This window comes from Kogia breviceps, chromosome 5, assembly GCF_026419965.1.
Source record: "Kogia breviceps isolate mKogBre1 chromosome 5, mKogBre1 haplotype 1, whole genome shotgun sequence".
Taxonomy (NCBI): Eukaryota; Metazoa; Chordata; class Mammalia; order Artiodactyla; family Physeteridae; genus Kogia; species Kogia breviceps.
In genome coordinates this window covers 5,084,828-5,102,616 of record NC_081314.1, presented here as the reverse complement: position 1 = coordinate 5,102,616, position 17,789 = coordinate 5,084,828, and the positions used below count along the sequence as shown (strand labels likewise).

Here is a 17,789-nt window from a genome sequence, read left to right as displayed (position 1 = left end):
GAGGTCCTTCCAGTATTCTTATAACCAAATTACATTGAACAAACTTCAAGGGCTAACTCCAGATTCCTCAGCACTTTTTTTCTTTCTTTTGTTTCTTTTTTTTTTTTTAAGCCTCCAATGTAACATTGTAAAACTTGTTTGTGGTGCTATTGAGGAGTATGGATTTGGGAGTCTGGATAGCGGGCTTTAGTTCCTAGCTAAAGCACTTTACTTTTAGGATAAATTACATAACTTCCCTGAGTTTCCATTTCCTTATCTGTAAAATGGGAATATTAAATGACCTGGCTTAACTACTTCACAAGTTATTGTATCAAAAGACACCATGTGTGGGAATGCTTTCTGTAAACTGTGAAACAAAATACAAATGTTAATTGATGGATTTCTACCACAGTGATCACAGACTGTAAAATTCTGGAAAGTGGGTTTTTAGGGACAACTGAGGCTTCAGGGTAAATATTTTCATTTCAATTAGGGTGGAAACAAGCACACTTTCCTCCTGTGTTCAGCGATCCGGGGACCAGACCAAATAATTTACCTGCTTGCTCCAGGAAGTATTTGCTCCTGGAAAATAAGACTGGGAGCCAGTGAAAATGACTTACTTACCAGGCATTAACAACTTGCCCATCAAGACTCTTTAAGACCCTGTCCTCTCTGTGGCCAACAACCCAAAGCTACTGTGTTGTAAACTCTGCCCAATCCGTTTCCTGCCTCCCAAGGCTTTTATCCCCAAGTCATTTATGCCTCTTAAAATCCTCTAAATATCCCCCCCTTGAGTCTCCCCTTTTGAGACACAATCTTGTCTGTCAAGGTGATGTTCTCTCTTATTACAATAAAGCTAAGTAAAGTGTAGTTTTTCCTAATTAACAGGTTTTTCTGGTTTAAAAAAAGGAAGTTGACACAATATTGTTGAAAATATCTCTCTCTCTGTATATGTCTCTCTCTATATATATGTATATCTATATCTCTATATCTCTATATCTATCTATCTATCTGTAGTATTCCAACTTTCTTCGATAGCAGGGATGGCTTAGTATGAAGAACATAAAGGAATTTTATCTATTTCCAGATACTATTCAGTGCCCTAGATGATCTTATAGATGATTGATTTTTCATCTAAATGCATTGTCTGCAAAACAATTATTCCAAACCGCTGGATAGTTGAGCCTTGGTGAAGTGAGAGCAGAATGGAGTAGGATTCAAAGCTGGCTGACTCAGAATATATGGGACTGGAGCCTAGAAATAAGATAATTCAAGTTCCATGGGGCTTCTGATGCTCAAGCAGGGCTGAAATATTTGGTGTAGTGTATTATTAATTATGCAGAGTTGAGGTTCTCAAACTCCGATGTACATAAAAAATCTTCTGAGGAGCTTATTAAAAATGCAGATTCCAGAGCGCCATCCCCAGAGATTCTAATTCATAGGAATAGGGTGGAGCCCCAGAATCCATATGCTGATTAAGCATCTATAGTCTTCTATAACTAATATTTTGAGAAGTGCTGATTGATGTAGGGGAAGTAATATTCTCAGAGCTGCAGGAAACTGGTTATGATTAAAATTTTTAGATAATAGCAAATAATGAGATGCCATTTCCTGAAATAACACTTTTTTATTCCGGGCTTTATTTTCCTCATTTGCAAAATGGGATTGATAAGATTTATTAACCATAAGAGGTGCCCATTTTTTTCTGTGGCAAGACCCTGACTAAAATCTGCATAATGAAAGAACAATTGACAAATTTATTAATTAAGATCCTGTTTTGAACGATATTGTGTTAACATTGCTAAACTTCTTTAAATTCAATGTGTTGCCTTGAATAAAATGCCCATTCTCTAGGAATATGTCAAAGTATGTATACGTTTCTGAAATATATTTGATTTTTGTTCATCTTGGAATTTGAACTTAACCAGTGTTTTCATAAGTTCACAAATAGCATACAAATTCTTAAGTTAACAAACAATTGAGCTACTAAAAATGCCAAGTACTATAGGATATGAGGAGAAGAGATGTGACAGGGGTGTAATAATTATAAAATAAGGCCAACCATAACAAATAAACAACCAAAAAGTTATGGATCCAAAGGAGAGGGGACAATTACAGGAGAAGATGGCACCTTTAAAAAGTGAAAATTATGGTATGTGAATTATATCTCAATAAATCTCTTATTAAAATGCATATTTGGACCCCAGTACCACTTCTGGGTACGTATCCAAAGGAGTTGAAATTGAGATCTCAAAGAGGTGTATGCACTCCCATGTCCATTGCAGCAGTATTCACAATAGCTGAGATACAGAAATAACCGAAATGTCCATCAACGAATGGATAAAGAAACTATGGCATATTCATGCAATGGAATATTATTTAGCCTTGAAAAACAAAAGATGGAAATCCTATTATATGTGACAACATAAATGAGCCCAGAGGATATTATGCTAAGTGGTAAAAGCCAGGAGGACAAACACTATATGATTCCACTTATAAGAGGTATCTAAAATAATCAAATTCATAGAAGTAGAGAATAAAATGGTGGTTGCCAGGGGTTGGGGAAGGGGAAAATGGAGAGTTGTTCAATTAGTATAAAGTTTCAGTTATGCGAGGTGAATAAGTTATAGCAATCTACTGAAAAGCATTGTGCCTGTAGTTAAGAATACTGTACTGTGCTCTTAAAAATGTGTTGAGGATGGATTTCATGTTGTGTTCTTCAATGACAACAACAATATCAGCAACAAAGAGGTACAAGGAAGCTACTGGAGACGATGATGTGTCTGTTACCTTGACTGCAGCGAGTGTTTCACAAGTGTATGCATATTAAATTGTGTACAGTTTATTAAATTGTATACATTAAATTCATTAAGTTGTATACATTAAATATGTGCAGTTTTTGTATATCAATTATACCGAAATAAAACTGTTAAAGATGACTATTTGGGAAAATATAATAAAATACAACAACCAAGATAGAAGTTTATTTCTTGCCTATATAAAACAAGCCCCAAGATAGTCAATTCAGGACTGATGTGGTGCTCCAAGGGTCAGGGAACCAGGCTCTGTCATCCTCAGCATGTGGCTTCCATTCATGGTTTAAGATGGCCACTTGAGTTTCAGACACCACATCTGCATCCCAGACAGCAGGAAGGAGGAAGGGGAGGGCAAAAAGGTATGGGTCTTTTCCCTAAGGTGCTTCCCAGAGGTTGCACACATCACATCTTACATCTCATTGGCAGAATTAAGTCACATGGCTCCCTAACTGAAAGGGAGGCTGGGAAATGTAGTCCTTATTCAGAACAGCCCTGTGTCCAGCTAATATTCAGTAGGAAAAGATATTCTCTTATTAAGAAGGAGGGAGAGGACAAATTGATCATCTCTGACACATGGACATTCTGTAGAGGGCCTTGAATATCATGTTAGAATAGTTTGTACTTAATGTTTCAAGCAATTTGGAGACAGCAGCTTATTTTGAGGCAAAAAGCAACATTAGTTTAGGGATATAATCGATCTCTGGCAGTGATGTGTAAGATGGATTGAAATGAGGAAAAACTAGAAGTAGGGAGGCCAATTAGATGATCACATTAGACAAGCAAGAGGTAATGTAATGTGGACAGTTTAGGACAGCAGTGGGAGGACTAGGGCAGAGATACTCAACTCAAAGAATAGAACCAGAGAATTTGACAACTGAATTTATCATGCATATGGGCAAGGAGGTGAGAGAGATTGCCAAAGTTTGATCACGACTTCTCAGAATGGGAGTTCACAAACTCAAATGTCTACAGGGATCCCAAGGGTCCAATAGATAAGTAATTGAGCAAAATGCACTCCCACCTCCCCAAAAGAAGGCAAGGAAGTAGGTGGGGGTCTTTTGGGTGCTGAGCATCAGGAAAGCAGTTTAGGCCCATGGAGGCATGTAGCTCAGATTCTGAACACGACTGGGCAAAAAGAAGGGGAAAATACCACTCCTTCTTTTGAATCTCCTATAGCAAAAGAATAAACCATTTACTGATATCTCCCATTTTACAAATCTCAAATTATCCTGTTAAGTACCCTGTTAAGGAAGTATAAAATACCAGACTGTGGCTATGTAATCACTTCTACCCTCAGCCCCTAAGATGGGTATTAATTATATAACAAAGCCAGCATTTTTTTTTTTTTTTTTTTTTTGGCCACACTGTAGGGCATGCAGGATCTTAGTTCCCCAACCTGGGATCGAACCCGTGCCCCTTGCAGTGGAAGCACAGAGTCTTAACCACTGAACCACCAGGGAAGTCCCCAAAGCCAGCGTTTCTAAATGCCCTAACGATACATAAGAGATAACATTTATGTACCGTTTTGTGGTTTTTAAAGTACTTTTAAAAAAAATCCATTTAATTACTCCCTTAAATGTAATTCCCATTTCACGCGTGAGAAGACTGGAAATAGTCACGTTGGATAACAGTCAATTTGGTGGCAAGGGTTGAGGCCAAGATCCTAATCAAGCTCTTCCTACCTCCTAATCCCAAGGTTTCCCACCTTTGCTACGTGAATGAGCAGGAAAATGGACATTTCTAGATTGTGTGTGTGTGTGTGTGTGTGTGTGTGTGTGTGTGCGCGCACACTGTGCACTGTGGTTATTGCAAAGAAATGAGAATGCCCCCAGGTGATCTGGGAATCATGATCAACTTGTCATGTTAGAAGAACTGTTCCAGTGTAGATGGGTAGCCAGTGTTCACTGTGATAGGAGAGCTGTCTCTCCAGCTGGGACACTGAGTCCTGGTGATGTCTCTAACCTTCCTATATCACTTGCACGTATTCTCTTGGTTGATGTGACAACTCTCTCCTCTTGTTGCTACTGATTTATGCAGGTGCTTGTTGCTACTGATTTTTCATGGTGTTCACTGAACTGGCTGAGACTCTGGATTGTCTCATGGCCCATCTACGTTTTCTTCAACTCTTCCTATCTAAACTCACGAGGATATAAACCATGCTCTGAGCTTCGTTAAGAGAATTAAAAATCTGTTAACCTAGAATAAAATATATCTGGTAAGTATAGAAAAGATGAAGTGTACCACAGTTATTGATAACATGAGGAATTTGGGAACAGCCCAAATATCTCATAGTAGGGCCTTCTGTGTCCTATTTGTTTATCGTCATGAGCAAACAATGTTAGATCTATGCAATGAAATGTTATTTATTCATTGAAAAATGGTAATTATAAAGACTACATAGCCACACAAAACAATATATTATACAATGAGGGGGGATGAAGCAGTTAAGAAATTGAATGTGCCCTGCACGTAAATTTATTATGTGAAAAGGATCAGGATATGCCACCCCAAAATATGCCACTTTGGTATAGTATTGCTATGAGCCGAAGGCAACTAAAAAAACAGCAAATACAGAAAGAGCTCTCTGCCCTGCCTTTATTTGCCTAAAAGCAGGATATAAATTTTTCTTTGTGAAGATGTTCCTCCTCCTCGCTCCTGGACCAGGAGGAGAACAACCATTATCACGGGAGACAGAAAGTCGGCCCTGAGATGGGTCTGCACAAACAAATCTTACTGAAATAATTTATCTTCCATTAGTTTCCCCACATATTTACTTTCTTACAATTTACCACTGCCAGGAGCCCAACCCCCTCTTCCTTTGTCTTGCACTTCCCTACAGATTTATCACCCTTTGTTAAAATGGTATATTTGCCCCAAATTCTAACCACCCCTCAGAATTACTCACTACTGGGTTCTCCGGTGTGTATGAGCACGGCACACACAAATAAACTCTCTTTATTTTCCTGTTAATCTGTCCTTTTAATTTGCAGAGCCCCAGACACTAAACATAAGAGGGTAGAGGAGAAAATTTTTCCTCCTCCACACATGTTAAATAAAAAGGAAAATGGCAGAAAGGAAATATACCAGCATGCTAATATTGGTTATGGAACATACAGCACATTCAAACAGAAAAAAAGTCTTGTCAAAGCAACATTTTGTAAGGACTGCAAATTAACTGAACACCAGCATCTCTACTGTTACAAACAGATTTGGTTTAGGTGTTGATCCGTAATAATAGCTGGAGGGGTACTTTCATTTAGAACTTGATGAGGAGAACAGAACTTGATGAGAATGGCTGAACCCAGGCTATGAAGCAAGAAATAGACACAGTTTTACAAGAGACTTGACAAAAGCATGATGATGAGTCAGGTTCTGAAGTCAGATTATTTACTATGTGCAAGTTACTTAACCTTTTTGTGCCTCAATTTCCTCTTCTTTAAAATAGGGATAACAATAACTTCCTGCTGTTGCTGAGGATTAAGTAATCCTGCCTGTATATGGTAAGTACTCAGTATAAGCTACTAGAAACATTTTGATAATGATTCTCTTTCTCTTCTTGCTAAGAAAATGTTGGCAATCCTTAGCCATGTGTAGCAAAAGAATAGCTGTATCAAGTGTTTGGCAACTTGATTGCCACCCCCCACCCTGTTTGATAACCTGGGTGACATAGCCCTGGAAGTTTCTCTCTCTGGTCTGGGAGATCTGTGGTCTCTCCTTTGGGTGGAAAATTAAGTCTACGTGTGGGGTCCAAAATGAAGATGATTTCCACAAGTGGGCAGAAAAACAGACGCCATGATATTTCCTATGAAACTCTGTCATATGCTGTTTCCCACTCGGCAGCACACAAGGCTATTACAGCTTCGACACGCACCCTGCATCATGTTAGGCATGAATAGTGGGTGGGATGGAAGGGCTAAGGGTGAGTCAAATGCAGGAGGTAGAAAGTGTCAGGGGACAAAATAGAACGATGGACAAGCAGTCATGCCTTGTGACCTTGGGCAAATGGATTCACTCTGACCCTTAGTTCCTCTCCAGGTAAAATGAGGGGACGCGGCTGGGTAGATTCCTTCTACCGCTAACATTCTATGAGTCATTGCACCCCTCCCAGCAACCACTTCTTCTGAAAAGACAGAGGAAAGACTGCAGGTCCTGATAGCCTTCCATTGACTCATGTTATCCCAGGCAGATTGTAATGTCCCTCAGACCTTTTCTTTACCAGTTAGTCTGAGTAATACTCAAGGCTGAATCTAGTCTGGAGTTCGGAGCAGAGGACCTGATCTCCTGCTTGTACAGACTGGGGGCTCTGTATTTATTGGTTGTCTTTGTTGTCTTGGGCAGTTGCTGCCTCATCTCTGAGAGACTTTCATGCTGTTAACTCTGCGTCTTTCTTTCTCCCAGCACCCTGCGGAATTGTGCTGGCTGATTTCTCCATTTACTCTTCATAAGTTCAGTTCGCTTTTGGCTTTAACTTGGAGTTTTGGTGCTGAAAGAAAGGAGACAATATTTTCTCCACCCAGAGCTATATTTTCAGGTCATAGCTGCCTAGACCCATGAGAAATAACAGAGTGGGGGGGGTGGGATTCCCTGGCGGTCCAGTGCTTAGGTAAGCTCCATGCTTCCAGTGCAGGGGGCCTGGGTTCGCTCCCTGGTCGATTCCGCAAGCTACACAGCCAAAAAAACCCCAAGAGGTAGCTATGAGATTGAGATCATGGGCAAATCCCACCGGGCTCCCTCCTGGTGGGAGAAGAGCACAGTGAGAATTTCATCTCTGGAAGGTGGAGTCCAAAGAGTTTTGTGGGTGGATGCTGTGTGCTGGTGTCTTATCAGCCATGGGTTGAAGGGAGAGCTCTTTTCTGGGTGATGGGTGGAGCTGCCTATCAGCTGCCTTGCTCAACTCCCAAGTTCCTGTGACTGACTGCCTGAGGTCTAGAAGAGGCCTTAATCTTTGACTGATGGGATGTTGGAACTAGAGGGTCCCCGAGAGCTGTGGGATGCTCTTGGGCAGTGTGACCCTGAAGCCCTGTTTGGTGCTACCCTGGAAAACGGTAACCCCAATGCTGATGCAGAATTCACCGTGGGAGGCCTTCTAGGTGGATTAGGGACCTTGTCATTTCATATTCATGTTGTGTGATCAGTACACATACACCCACAGACTCGTGTGCAAAGCAGGTGACTGGAGAATGGATGGCCTTTTTACCAAGGCATTTGAATTATTCTCTCCAGGACAGCAAACAGCAGTCTGGAAATAATAGCTATGTGTACACAGTATTTATTGAGCTCCTATGATATGCCAGGCACTTCATAAGGATTATATCATTTAATGTTCACTGTAATCTCATCAGGATGGGGCCACTTTTATCCACATGTTGTGGATGGGAAAACAGAGGCCTAGAACATTTAAATAACTTTTCCAAACTCACCAAGCCACTAAGTAGCAAAAACAGAATTTTAATAGAAGTAATCAGTCCATGGAACCCCTGCACCTATCAAGAAAACTGAACTGCTTCCCCACATGTGATCTCTGTCCCAGTGACGTGGTTAACAGCATTTATTCTATGATAAATTTCACTCATTGTAGGTGAAGAACCAGGACTTTTGGAAACTTACTGCCTGGATTCAAATCCTGTTTTGCCATCTGTTGTAACGTTGGACGAGTTTTTTTAATCTCTGTGCCTTCATTTCCTCGCCTATGAAATGGAGATAATAAGAGTGCCAAGTTGGTGGGTTGTTGTGAGGATTAAGTGAGATAACACAGGTAAAGCTCTTGGAACATAATAAATGCTAGCCCTTCTTATCATATGTTAGCTATTTATTTTATGACAAACTGATTTACTGATATATTTACGGATTTTCTACTGTATACCAGGTACTAGGTTCTTAGATGTAGGCAGAGGAGAGGGACAGGATCTTGTGGTTAAAGAGATAAGTTATGGGAAGGGGGAGACAGATATTTAAACCACTTATGATATAAACTGTTATAATCCACAGTGGCTCACTAAGAAAGGAGTGACAGGCAGGAGATAAAGCTGCGGAGGAAGGTTTGGGGCCACATACGGCAGGACAAGGAAATCTTCTGTGCTAAGGGGTTGGGACTTCATCCTGTGTAGGCAACCAAGGAGCTGGGGCATCTTAAAAACAGGGGATGGCACAATCATTTAGGAGCTTTACTAACCTCTTTCTGAGCCCTGTTTAACCAGAGATGAGCATAAGACAAGATCCAACAGAAGAAGAGTAGTTCTTATGAAACTTCTCTGCCAGATATATTTAAAAATTCTGTTTGGAAGCTGACCTGTAGATTTTATATAAGAAGATTCATTGTACAAAAAAAGGACTTCAGGGCTTCCCTGGTGGCGCAGTGGTTGAGAGTCCGCCTGCCGATGCAGGGGACGTGGGTTCGTGCCCCGGTCCGGGAGGATCCCACGTGCCGCGGAGCGGCTGGGCCCGTGAGCCATGGCCGCTGAGCCTGCGCGTCCGGAGCCTGTGCTCTGCAACGGGAGAGGCCACGACAGTGAGAGGCCCGCGTAGGGCAAAAAAAAAAAAAAAAAAAGCAAATCATTTTATATCCTGATCCCATTTGCAGCATGCAAATGACTCTCATTGACTTAATATATCTGGTATCCACTAGCAGGTATAAAGCGATGCTGTATAAACAGGAGCGCAGCCCGTGCTGCCAGGGGCTCCTCTCGTCAGGCAAGGATGACAGTGTATTCTCTTAAGAATACTAGAGGGCTTCCCTGGTGGCGCAGTGGTTGAGAGTCCGCCTGCCGATGCAGGGGACGCGGGTTCGTGCCCCGGTCCGGGAAGATCCCACGTGCCGCGGAGCGGCTGGGCCCGTGAGCCATGGCCGCTGAGCCTGCGCGTCCGGAGCCTGTGCTCCGCAACGGGAGAGGCCACGACAGTGAGAGGCCCGCGTACCACAAAAAAAAAAAAAAAAAACTAGATAATGCATGAGGCAGTTCCCTCACTCGGTATGCCAGAGGATGTTTGAGTTGGGGACATAGTCTCCAGGGAACAGGAATAATTTTAAGAGTCAAAACTAGGGCTGGCTGGTTTTTACAGCAGTACACCCAACCCGTTTCACCAGTTCCAATTTGTATCGCTGATTGACTAGCATGACCAGCTAGGTTTTCTTTGCCACGTATGCCTGGCTCCAACACAAGGAGCTAAAGGAAGTGGAAAAACCCCAGGTTAACAAGGAAATAGCCGAGGATGCGAGCAAGGATTCAACATAAAATTGTTCATTACACTGTTGATTATAGTAGTAAGAATGCCCACCAATTAGTAAAGTGTTTAAAAAATATTATAGAACGCCTGTAACACTCACTACTATGATTATTGAAAATGATGACAAGGAAGAGCAGGTAATGACCACTCAAGCAGATTGTGCTATATCTTAATGTCAAAAAACCCCCCACGAAGCTTCTAAATTGATGGGCACAATAAAATCCTATTTTTGTAAAAGAAAATAAAAGGTTCATATAATAATAACTATTATCTCTAGGTAGTGAGATTATAGGCGATCTATGTTTTACTTTTCTGCTTATGTGTACTATAGTTTTCTAGAATGAACATTGATTAATATTTGTATCTAAAGTTATTTTTTAAAAAACAAACAAACAAAAAAATCACCTTCCTATCTCTTCCTGGTTCCTATCCACAGGGGTGGCAGCCATCTCCTATTTGCCTGTCTGGTGGCAGAAACTGAATCTCAGTCAATCTGAGGTTCCCCATTCTCACTGAGCTCCAGGTGGCTTATGTTAAGTCACAGCTGTGGGAAGGGCCATCTGGCTATTGATAACCATCTACTAGGCTGGCCCCTGCTTGGATGTGCAGCATTCCCTCTCCTGGTCCTCCTGTGTGAGGTTATCTCACCCCCATTGCAGATCTCTGGGCCTCTCCAAGTATGGCTCGTTTTGATTCTCTCAGCCCACTCTGGAGTCCACTTCTTTTTTGTGCATCTCCCTTTTCTGCTTGGGCGCATGAGGGAATTCTAAGGAGGCTGCTGGGGGCCATTGACCTAGACACCCCGCATAACCATTTCCCCTCACCTCTGCTTTTGACCTGTGCAGGATAAGTTGGGGCGGCTTATCACCCCTCAGGTTCCAACTGGAAATTAAGAAGAGACACCTTCTGCGCTCGAATTCCTCTAACCTTCCTGGGGTATCTATCATTCCCTTGGCTTCCACTCCCAGGATGCAGCCCAGGGAAGGCAAGGCATAGGGTACCTCTTCAGGGTCCCAGCTTTTTATGCTTTCCCTCCAGTCCTCTTCTCCCATCCACCCGCGGAACATTTTAAAGCTAGTTCTGAAGGTGGGGAAAACTGGCTCTGAGTCATTCCATATTCTTTGGAATCTCTTATCCTATGCCCTGGGCTCTCTCTTGTCCCCACTGTGGGTTGGGCTTTTAGAACTACAAAGGCTTCTTTTCCCTCTGCTGGGTCACTCCTACCCCGAGGCAAAGTGCATTGAGTTTGAGTAGGAAGAAGGGCCACGGTGGAAAATCCTCGGGCCAAGGTGAGTACCCAGTGGTTGATATCTTAAAATATTATTCCACCACAGGGGTTTGATAGGTAATGTTTGCTGAAGGCTTTTTTCAAAAAGCTGTTTATGAGCTTCTAAGAACATCACTGCTACTATTCAGTCTCTCTCATTAGATGGTGATTAGATTATGAGGCACAGAGTTCAGATGGTCAGGACAATTAATTCCTTTGACCATGTCCATTTCTTTAAAGAGCTGAGATAATTTTATCTTTAGGTACTCTACAAGTGCTACTTTTGTGTACATTTGAGATTGATTGCTATTAACTGAACTACACCATTTTCCTCTTGAATCTCACATAAATGAAATCATATAGTGTGTACCATTGTTGTGTCTGAATTCTTTTGATCAGCTTAATATTTGTGAGATCCACTCATGTTGTTTTGTGTATTTAAAAAAATTATTGTATAGTATTCTATTGTACAAAAGGCCAGAATTTATTTACCTATTCTCTTGTTGATGGATATTTGGGTTGTTCCCAATTCTGGGTTATAATGAGAAAAGCTGCTATGAACATTCTCATCCTTGTCTTCTAGTAGAGAGGTTTCATTCCTCTCGGGTATATGCCTGGAGTGAGATTCCTGGGTCTTAAGATAGTTATATACTTAGCTTTAGTCTATAATGCCAAATAGCTTTCTAGGAGGGGGAGGAATTTATACTCTCACCAGCAATGGCTGAGAATTCCAGTTGCTTGACATCCTAATCAACAATGATTTGTATCATCAGACTTTGAAGTTAGCCATTCTGATGGCCACATAAGGCCCTATAACCCATTCTGGTGGGTTATATCATTGTGTTTTGATTTGCATTTCCCTGAGGAGTAAAGATGTTGAGCACCTTTTCATATGCTTATTAGCTATTTGGATGCCCTCCTCTGTGAGGTGTCTGTTCAAGTCTTTTGCCCATTTTCTATTCAAGTGTTTGCCTTTTTCTTATTGACTTATAGGAGTTCTTTATACATTTGGATACAAAGCTTTTGTTGGTTATATGCATTGCAGATATTTTCTCCAGAGCTGTGGCTTGCCTTTTCACTCCCTTATGGGTGTCTTACTTTTGATGAGCAGAAGCTCTTAATTTTAATTATGCCCAATTTGTTAATTTCTTACCGTTAGTAATTTTTTTGTGTGTGTGTGGTACGCGGGCCTCTCACTGTTGTGGCCTCTCCCGTTGCGGAGCACAGGCTCCAGACGCGCAGGCTCAGCGGCCATGGCTCACGCGCCCAGCCGCTCCGCGGCACGTGGGATCCTCCCGGACCGGGGCACGAACCCGCGTCCCCTGCATCGGCAGGCGGATTCTCAACCACTGCGCCACCAGGGAAGCCCCGTTAGTAATTTTTGTGTCCTGTTCAGTAAATCTTTCCTTAATCCAAATTCATGAAAAATATTCTCCTACGTTTCTTCTAGAAGTCTTCACGTATAGATCTGCTAGCATTCTCAAATTGATAATTTGTATTTGATTTGAGGTAAGAGGCAATGTTCATTTTTTCCACAGGGATATACAATTGCTATAACACTATTATTAAAAAGATTATTCTTTTGCTATTGTGTTGTTATTGCACATCAAATATCTATATATGTGGGCATATTTCTGAACTCTATATTTTGTTGACTTATTTGCCTGTTCTCAGGCCAGTGTCACACTGTCTGAATCACTGTAGCTTTACAGTAATTCTTGAAATTTGGTAGTGTAAACTCTTCAACTTTGTGCTTTTTCTTTAAGATTGTCTTGGCTGTACTAGGCCATTTGCATTTCCATATAAATATTATAAATTTCCACCCCAAAAAATCAACTGCATTTGGATAGGGATTGCATTGAATCTGTACATCAATTTGGGAAGAATTGATATCTTAACATTAGTCTAATCCAGTTTCTAAGACTGCTGGATAATTCTATGTATATTCAATCATATCATCTGTGAATAAAAAGTGTTACACCTTCATTTCCAACCTTTATATCTCTTAATTTTTTTCTTGCCTAATGCATGAGCTAGATCCACCTATATAATGTTTAATAGAAATGGTGGAAGTAGGCATTATTGTCTTATTTCTGGCCTCAGTGATAAGGAGTTCAGTACTTTATCATTTATTTAATATTAGCTATAGGTATTTTATTGGTACTCTTTATAAGATTAAAGAAGTTCTCTTCTTTTTTTTTTTTTTTTGGCGGTATGCGGGCCTCTCACTGTTGTGGCCTCTCCCGTCGCGGAGCACAGGCTCCAGACACGCAGGCTCAGTGGCCATGACTCACGGGCCTAGCCGCTCCGCGGCATGTGGGATCTTCCTGGACCGGGGCACGAATCCGTGTCCCCTGCATCGGCAGGCGGATTCTCAACCACTGCGCCACCAGGGAAGCCCAGAAGTTCCCTTCTAATTCTAGTTTACTAAGAGATTTTATCATGAATGGCTGTTTAATTTTGTCAAATGCTTTTTCCACATGTATGGAGGTGATCCTATAATTCTTCCCCTTTATATTGTTAATTTGGTGAATTATATTGATATCTGAGTATTAAATTAATTTTGCAACCTTGTAAAACTTGGCTTGGTCATAATGTATAGCCTTTTTTATTTTTCACTGGATTCAATTTACTAATATTATATTGTTTAGGATTTTAGTATTTATATTCTTAAGTAAGACATAATGGCCTATAACATTCTTATAATGTCCCTGGCAACTTTTTGGTATCAGGGTTATGCTGGCCTTATAAAACTAGTTTGGAATTGTTTCTTCTTTTTTCTCAAAAAGTATATATATTCTCCTTTGAATGTTCAGAAAAAGATTTACCAATAAATCCATTCAGGCCTGCAGAGTTTTCTGAGGCAGTTAGAGGATAAGGGAGGATTTTAATTTCAGATTCTCTCTTTAATCAGTATTGGACTATTTATTTTTCCTATTTCCTTTGTGTCAATTTAAGTAATTTGTGTTTCTCAAGAAATTTTTCCATTTCAACTATGTCGTCAAATTTTTTAGTGTAAAGTTGTTACATTACCATCTTAAATTTTTAAAAAATATTTAGGATCTGTAATTATGCCCCCTTTTTTATTCCTGGAATTGGTAATTTGTGTTTTTTGTTTCTTGATCTATGCTTGGGGGTTATCAATTTTATTGATCTTTTCAAAAAACCAATTTTTAATTTTATTTCCATCTCTATTTTTATTTCTTTAATTTTTGTTCCTGTCTTTATTTCCTGTCTTTTTTAAAATTTGCTTTTCTTTTTCTAGCTTCTTGGGATGGAAGCTTAGATCATTAATTGTCAAACTAAAGCTAAAAGTTTCCCTCTAGGCACTGCTTTAGCTGTGTCTCAAATTTTGATGTGTAATATTGTTATTTCTTTGATTTTTAAAAACTTGTTTTTATTTTTTGAATAGGTAATGCAAGCACATAGAAACATGTACAAAAGTATATGCAGTGAAATGTTTCCATCTGTATCACTTGGAATCTGGCAAGAAACCACTTAGTGGCAAGAACCACTTAGATGGTTCATATGAAGATAATTTAATAAGAAATTATTACAAAAGTATCAATAAGACTGAGGGATCAAACAAGGGATTTAAATTATTGTTGATTCATCATCAACAGGATGTCATTATCACTTTTAGGCCTGAAGGAACAAAATTAGGAACCGGTGTTCACAGAAGCTGGTAAAAGAGCCATGAAGGTAGGGCCCTCTGCAGGTACCACAGTTACGGAGAGGTGAGGATACTGCCAGAACTATTTCACCAAGGAAATAGGGAGTTGGATGAGAAATCCCTGGCAACTCTCCTCCTGTGCTTCCATCTTCTGCTATTGCTTCTTTTTTTTTTTTTTTTTTTTGTGGTATGCGGGCCTCTCACTGCCGTGGCCTCTCCCGTTGCGGGGCACAGGCTCCGGATGCGCAGGCTCAGCGGCCATGGCTCACGGGCCCAGCCGCTCCGCGGCACGTGGGATCCTCCCGGACCAGGGCACGAACCCGTATCCCCTGCAACGGCAGGCGGACTCTCAACCACTGCGCCACCAGGGAAGCCCTATTGCTTCTTTTTAGCTGAATCCAAGCCAGTCTTTAGGTGGTGATCTCCAGGACAGAGAACTGGTCAAAGAAGTGTGGAGAATGAGGGGCTGGGGGAAACGACTGGAGAACAAGCACAGAGGATGTTCAGCGGGTAAAGAATGGGGATGAAGCTATGACATAACTCTGCCCTGAATTGCTAGGGTTGTTGCATAATGGACATTTGTAAAGAAAGGCACTCTGGTAACTGGGGAAGTCAGGGATCAAACGCTCTTTAACTCCATTCCAAAGAAAAGTAGGATTTGGAGGATCACAGAAGGTATTACCAAGACAGTGTAATACACACTGTTAAACACTGACCTCAGTGTGCAATGTGCACCCCCAGCAATATACAAAATAGTACAAGGACTCAGTATTATAGGATGTTGAATCACACACTGAGAAATTAATTCTCTTTTAAATTATCCCTCAGTGCTTCTGATTAAATCAAGAAGAAAGTTTCCACTTGAAAGTCTTAACAACTCTCTAATAAGAACAGACCTCTCCCACTCCCCCACCCCTACATTGCCCCTCACCCCCTCAACTACTGGGTATAAGATAGACTCAAGGATGGATCGTACAACACGGGGAACATAGCCAATGTTTTGTAATAACTGTAAATGGAAAGTAACCTTTAAAAGTTGTATAAAAATAAAACGTTAAAAAAAAAGAGAATGAGCCCAAGTTCAGAGCTTTTGTCAAAGAACAAGATGGAGCTAGAAGTTAATAACACTGTTTGGTCTTCCTGGCTCTTATTTTTGAAGTAGCTGTCAGTTTATGGAAAATAATATTTGTTTTCCATGTTTGGAAATAATGTAAGGTTTCTTTTGAAAAAATATATATTTAGGTAAGAACCAAGTCAGTTTAAAGAAAAATGTATAAGAGCACAGGAGGTAATCAGCTGTGGCAAGCATAGTGAAAGGATACTTAAAAGACTAAGTTTGGGAAACACAGCTCAATATTATTGTGAGGTGTTTATAGTTATCTACCAAAAAGTTTCTGTTCCAGTTTATAGTGTTCCAGAACCTTCTCTTTCTTTGATACAGAAACCATTGTTGGGCAGACAACGCTTTACTTCTTTTTAAGATAGTCTTTTTCTTGCACGTTTCTTCAGGTGCAGAGCATACAGTTTAAACCAATATTCAGGCCTGTTTAATTTTTTTTTTTGTAGTTTTGGTTTTATTTCAGGACTTTTAATAATAGACAAGTCTTTCTCTTTTCTTTTTTAAAAATATTCATTTTCATATTTATGTATTTATTTATTTATTGGCTGCACCGGGTCTTGGTTGCAGCATGCAGGATCTTCATTGCGGCATGAGGGATCTTTAGTTGTGGCATGCGGGATCTTTTAGTTGCAGCATGTGGACTTCTTAGCTGCATCATGCGGACTTGTTAGTTGAGGTATGCAGACTCCTTAGTTGCGACATGTGAACTCAGTTGCAGCATGCATGAGGGATCTAGTTCCCCAACCAGGGATCAAACCCAGGCCCCCAGCATAGGGAACATGAAGTCTTACCCACTGGACCACTAGGGAAGTCCCCAAGTCTTTCTCTTTTCTTTTCCTTTTTTTTCTGAAAAAGTACATCCTCCCTCTCTGTTCACATCAATGACACTTACAAAAAAACAAAGGGATTTCCCCGTTGGCACAGCGGTTAAGAATCCACCTGCCAGATGTAAAGAATGGACTTGAGGACACGGGGATGGGGAAGGGTAAGCTGGGACAAAGTGAGAGAGTGGGGTGGACATACATACACTACCAAACGTAAAATAGATAGCTAGTGGGAAGCAGCCACGTAGCACAGGGAGATCAGCTCGGTGCTTTGTGACCATCTAGAGGGGTGGGATGGGGAGGGTGGGAGGGAGACACAAGAGGGAGGAGATATGGGGATATATGTATATGTATAGATGATTCACTTTGTTATAAAGCAGAAACTAACAACCATTGTAAAGCAATTACACTCCAATAAAGATATTTTTAAAAATTAAAATACAGAAAAGAAAAAGGAAAGAATCTTCCTGCCAATGCAGGGGACCCGGGTTCAAGCCCTCGTCCAGAAAGATTCCACATGCCACGGAGCAACTAAGCCTACGTGCCACAACTACTGAAGCCCGCCCGCCTAGAGCCCGTGCTCTGCAACAAGAGAAGCCACCGCAGTGAGAAGCCAGCACACCACAACGAAGAGTAGCCCCAGTTCGCCACAACTAGAGAAAGCCTGAGCCCAGCAACGAAGACCGAACACAGCCAAAAATAAATAAATAATTAAAAAAAAAAAAAATCCTTTTGTTTCCTTCCTTTGTGTTTTCCCCAAATATAAAGATCTTCATAGTTTACCTAGAATGGGTGATGGGAACCATTAAGATATTACTGGTTTTACCAAATCTATCTTTCCTGTATTTTTTTTTGGGGGGGGGGAGGAATAAGAGGATTTGGCAGT

The 17,789-nt window shown here is 40.8% G+C and overlaps 1 long non-coding RNA gene across 1 annotated transcript; it reads left to right on the top strand.

Annotated features, from left to right (window-relative positions):
• The first annotated feature begins 6,239 nt into the window (after positions 1–6,239).
• Positions 6,240–17,581, top strand: LOC136794308 (uncharacterized). Its single transcript, XR_010840893.1, has 4 exons — positions 6,240–6,295; positions 8,374–8,550; positions 15,352–15,469; positions 17,348–17,581. It is a non-coding gene; the product is annotated as an uncharacterized lncRNA (long non-coding RNA).
• The last annotated feature ends 208 nt before the right edge of the window (positions 17,582–17,789 follow it).